The sequence below is a fragment of the Piliocolobus tephrosceles genome, chromosome 7 (genome assembly GCF_002776525.5).
Source record: "Piliocolobus tephrosceles isolate RC106 chromosome 7, ASM277652v3, whole genome shotgun sequence".
Classification (NCBI taxonomy): domain Eukaryota; kingdom Metazoa; phylum Chordata; class Mammalia; order Primates; family Cercopithecidae; genus Piliocolobus; species Piliocolobus tephrosceles.
Window position 1 is genome coordinate 82,291,980 of NC_045440.1, and position 6,003 is coordinate 82,297,982.

Sequence of the window (6,003 nt, forward strand, 5' to 3'; positions counted from 1 at the left end):
TTTTCTAACTATTGAGTTGTTTGCGTTCCTTAGAGATTTTGAACCCTCATCAGATGTATGGTTTGCAAATGTTTTCTCCCATCCCATACGTTGTCTCTCTACTGTGTTGATTGTTTCCTTGACTGTGTCCATTACAGACAAATTAAAATCACAGTAATGAAACCACATCTCTGTTATTAGCTGGATTGCGTGGGGGCATGTTTCATTGTAAGCATTTCAGAGTCAGAGCTTTTCTGGTTACTTTGGGTAAAGACCCCTAAAGCTGCAGGATACTTCTCCTCCGGGATTCCTTGGTTTCTGATCTCTGAACTAGCTGTGCTCTTCAGCTACTTTTCAGACAAAAATGAATAACTTGCTGACTCACTGACTTTACACACAAAAATATAAGAAACAACATTCTCGGCAGATGGGTTCATTTAATGTTCTCTAAACTTGTACTTGTTCTCCTTTGTGACCCTGTTCTAACAGCTGTTTTTTATCTTTATGACTTATTAATAGGGTTACAGCGCACCATAGATTTTTGAACCCCTCTCTCTCTCTGGAGCTTAAATTATTGCCTGATAGGAAAATTATCAAAGCATATTGATTGTTTCAGGTCTCAGAGACAACGCTTCTCCTGAGCTAACTTTCTTTTTATTTATTTATTTATTTTTTTTGAGATGGAGTCTCGCTCTGTCTCCCGGGCTGGAGTGCAGTGGCCGGATCTCAGCTCACTGCAAGCTCCGCCTCCCGGGTTTATGCCATTCTCCCGCCTCAGCCTCCGGAGTAGCTGGGACTACAGGCGCCCGCCACGTCGCCCGGCTAGTTTTTTGTATTTTTTAGTAGAGACGGGGTTTCACAGTGTTAGCCAGGATGGTCTCCATCTCCTGACCTCGTGATCCGCCCGTCTCGGCCTCCCAAAGTGCTGGGATTACAGGCTTGAGCCACCGCGCCCGGCCATCCTGAGCTAACTTTCTTCCTCTTCCATTTGTCTCTTACTCAAGAGAGAACACACAACCCAGAGTGTCTTTTTTATTTTTATTTTTGAGGCAGAGTCTCGCTCTGTCGCCCAGGCTGGAGCGCGGTGGCGAGATCTCAGCTCACTGCCAGCTCCGCCTCCCGGGTTCCCGCCATTCTCCTGCCTCAGCCTCCCGAGTAGCTGGGACTACAGGCGCCCGCCACAACGCCCGGCTAATTTTTTTGTATTTTTAGTAGAGACGGGGTTTCACCGTGTTAGCCAGGATGGTCTCCATCTCCTGACCTTGTGATCCGCCCGTCTCGGCCTCCCAAAGTGCTGGGATTACAGGCGTGAGCCACTGCGCCCGGCCCCCAGAGTGTCTTAGAGGTGAATTGCTTCATGGAGCTTGCTGGCATTGATCAACACCGGATTCTGACCTTTTCCTTTGTGGCAATTTCCTGCTCAGATAAATTTTTCATTGTTGTGGTTTTAACGACTTATTTTTATTTTTTGTCTCTTTACAAAGTAATAAATACACATGGAAGTACTTCAAGCAGTACAAAGTGTATACAGTAAGTCTCCTGCCACTCACTGAGACCCAGTCCTCCAGCTCCTCTCCCAAAAGGAGCATTCCTAAAACTTCCCATTACAGAGAGATAAATTTCATTTCTTCATCCTGTAACTCAGAGCTCTCCATGATCTTTCTTCACCCTTTTTCCCTCTTTTTTTCCCCCCTACTCCAGGCACATACCCCCTACTGCCACCATACCTGCTATCCCGCTCCTGGTTGAGTCCTGAGTTTGCTCCTGGGTTTTCCCTGGGAAACCCAGGTCTTTGCTCTGCTGGTCCCGTCTGGCAGGGTGTCCTCCATTCTCCTCCCAAAGACTGCCCAGCTTCAAAACTCTGCTCAGATCTAACCTGCCTTGCAAGGTCTTCAGAATTTCCCAGTCTGAAAGTGACCATGTTCTCCTTTTTCATCTTGTCATGAAGGATGATGGCGGATTCCCTTGCATTCATCTGATGTATTTGTCTCCACTACTGAGCTGTAAGATCTGAGGGGGAAGGAATTAAGAAACTTCAACTCTAGGTTCAGTTCAGCCGTTAATAGCCATGTGTCCCAGAGAAAGCCACTATGCTTCTCTGAGCCCAGTTTTCTCATCAGTCACAACATTTTTGAAAACAAATAGCTAAGCCTTACAAGACTCAAGAAGAAAGCAATAACTTGTGCTGCCTCTATGTTCTTGAAGTAGGGAAACATAGTCTTTCTTTCCTATGTAAATGAAAATAAACATTTCAAGTAAATGAATTCGGTTATTACTGTCTCTAAGAAATACAAGCCTCATGGAAATACAAAGAATGTGTTTACTGAAGTATATGAGGTAAACACAGAATTATAAATCTGAGTGATTAATACAGAATCCCAAGTTCCATGGAATGTTTAATTATGTACCAATACTCTCCATTCAAGTAAATAACTTGCAAGTTGATTGAATTCATGGACTTTCATTGGTGGTCTCTGAAATTAAATAAAAACCTTTAAGCTTTCTTAAGATGTTGTTTATAGTAGGTGTTATGTCTTATGCACCTGCAGGGAGGGATGGTCAGGGGCTTGTGTCCTTATTTGAACAGTTAAAATACTCAGTACATAATCACCAAAATGTCCTTCTAGGAAAGAATTTCATATAAATCTGGTTAAAGTAGACTTTAATATTCATAAGAAGACAGAATTTTTGCCTAAATAAATCTATCGTGCAGAGTTTTGTGGCAATAATTAAAGCCCAAGAGCTTAACATTACAATGGAAATTTTTCTTTCTAAAATGGGAAATAAAAACAAATAGTTTAACATTGCAGGTCATGCAAATGAGCTTATAAAATTCTCAGACTACAGATATTAAGGTACATTCATACAAAAAAAAAGGAAATAAAAAGAATCATAAGAAGTTTATTTTGGTTTAATTTTACAAAAATAATTGTGAAAACCTGAATGAAAGAAATAATATTCTAGAAAAATATGATGTATTCATCCAGATGATAGAAAATCTAGGTAGATGTTCTAAAAAGGAAATCAAATAAGTCAAAAAGTTGCTTTTGTTTCTTCAAATGGTTTCCCTGGAGAATTCTACAAAACATTTAGAGACAACAAAATTCCAATGTTACTTAAATTGTTTCAGATCATTAAAAAAAGAAAAGTCTTTAGGTACATTTTATGAAGGAAGTATAACATTGATAACAAAGAAATTACAAAGATCACACCAAAAGGAGAATATGGAGACTAATCTCATTTATCAATAAAGTACAAAAATCTGAAAATACTAGCAAATAAAGCTCAGTAGTTCTTAAAAGAATAAGTCATTACAAGGTGGGGTTTATTTTAGAAATGTAAGATAACATTATGAACTGTAATTCATTACTTGATGGATCCAAAGAGAAAAAGCAACTGATCAGCATTAACAATGCTGAAAAGAGTACTGAGCCAGCATCATATTTTATGGAATAACTTAAGAAGAATTCTTAATTTTTTTTAATAGGGTGATGAAATGAAGTGGAGGTAATAGTCAAGTTCATTTTGAAAAATAAAAATACCTTATGCATACATCAACATCAATTACTCTTAATGAGTTAATATTTTAAATGTAAAAAAATCAAACAGCAAAAACGTGAGTAAATTCTTGTAGAGAAGGAAGATCTTTCTAATTATAGACTCAAAGCCATAAACCATTTTAGAAAAGATTGTAAAATTCAAGTACATTAAAACAAGTCAAAACAAAACTTCTGCATGGAGGTAAAAATATGACAAGCCAATTCAAAGGGCAGACAAATGAAAAACTGGGAAATATTATTTGTACTCATATCACAAAGTAAAGGCTCACCTCCTTCTTGCATAAGTATCTTCTTCAAATAAATATTGGGTTGATGCAAAAGTGTGCTTTTTGCCATACTAGTAATGGCAAAAACCGCAATTACATTTTTTTCCCACCAACCTAATATTTAAGTTTACTTTTGCACCAACTTAAAAAAGGCTCATGCCTGTAATCCCAGCACTTTGGGAGGTCAAGGAAGTGGGCTGAATGTTTGAGCCCAGGAGTTCGAGACCAGCCTGGGCAACATGCTGAAACCCTGTCTCTACAAAAAAATACAAAAATGAGCCAGGCATGGTGGTGTGCACCTGTAATCCCAGTTACTCAGGAGGCTGAGGTGGCAGGATCGCTTGAACCCGGGAGGTGGAGCTTGCAGTGAGCCAAGATTGTGCCACTGTACTCCAGCCTGGGCGACAGAGCCAGACTTTGTCAAATAACTAACTAACTAACTAAATAATGATGTCTGTTAAACACATAGAAAAAAATAGGCAAAGAATATGAACAGACAGTACAGCACAGGCAATACTGTCTTGGCCTTTAGATTTATAAGAGGATACTCATCTGCACTCATGAAAAGAGAAATGCTGAATCAAATAATACCATGTTTGTGGTTTCAAAACACGGCCCCAGAATTATTTGACACTCTTTCCATTACGAGGTGAAGTCTGTGTCTCTTTCCCTTAAATCTGAGTTCTGTAGCTTTGCAACCAAAAGCATACAGCAGGGGTATTACTGGGCCAATTTCTGAGTCAAGGCTTTAGGAAACACAGTTTCCACTTCTTCTATCTCCTTCTCTTAAAACCCAGCCACCATGCTGTGAGGAAGCACAAGCCTCTCAGTAGGGAGGCCCATGTGGACGGGAACCAACACTCAGTACTGACTTGCCAGCCATGTGAGTATCCCTCCTGGAGGAAGGGCCTCCAGCCTCAGTTGAGTTGCCCAGTTGGCCCTGGATGGAGCTGTCCTCATCAAGCTTGGGGAAACTGAAGATTTCAAACTAGTTAAGTAATTGTTATGTTTTAAGCCACTGTGAAAGTAATTGTTATGTTTTAAGCCACTGTGAACTGATTTAAGGCGCCTTTTAAAAATATAGTGATAGATAACCAGAGCAACCATTTTTACTATTTTCCACTTCTTTCAGAATGTCAAAGATCCAGAGATTTGACAACTAGATTGTCAAGGCTTTGTGGAAGCAGTTGCTCTTACACATTGCTAGGAGATAGGGAGATGAGATGGATCGAGGTAGCCATAGAAGCAATCATTTTCTATATCTGTATTTTTTTACTCTTTTGAATTTGGAACTATATGAGTAAAATACCTCTTTCACACAGTCTACCTTGAAAATAAAAAAAGTTAAAGTGTATACCAATTAGTTATTTAGGAAATTTATATTTAACATGTATATTGAATTATACAGTTTATAAGGCAATTTTACAAATATTGCCTCATTTTATTAATCATAACAACTCTCTGAAGAATAAGTAGGGCAATTATTATAATCCCCAATTACAATTGCAGAAACCAAAACCCTGGTTGTCACCCATCAAGTAAATAGTAAGGCCAGAATTTAACCTGAGCTCTCCTGATACCAAATCCAATTCTTTTGCGTGAGACAGCTTCACATAATGGAAAGCAAACTACCATAGAAATGAGGAGATCCAGGTCCTATTTTCAACTTTTTCTTTATCTCTTGAATATTACTGGATAAGATACTTAACTTCTCTTGCACTCAATTTCATCACCCAAAAACTAGACATGAAAATACATATTGTTCTCACTTCTGGAGAGCATTATAGGGATAAAATAAAATAACAAATGTGAAGATGTTTTGAAAAAGGAATTGCAGGAGGCCGGGCATGGTGGCTCACACCTGTAATCCCAGCACTTTGGGAGGCTGAGGCAGGCAAATCACGAGGTCAGGAGATCAAGACTATCCTGGCTAACACAGTGAAAACTCGTCTCTACTAAAAATACAAAAAATTAGCTGGGTGTGGTGGCGGGCGCCTGTAGTCTCAGCTACTTGGGAGGCTGAGGCAGGAGAATGGCGTGAACCAGGGAGGTGGAGCTGGCAGTGAGCTGAGATCGCGCCACTGTACTCCAGCCTGGGTGACAGAGTGAGACTCTGTCTCAAAAAATAAATAAATAAATAAACAAACAAATAATAAGAAAAAGGAATTTTAAAGCATTAAAATTATGAATTGTAAATG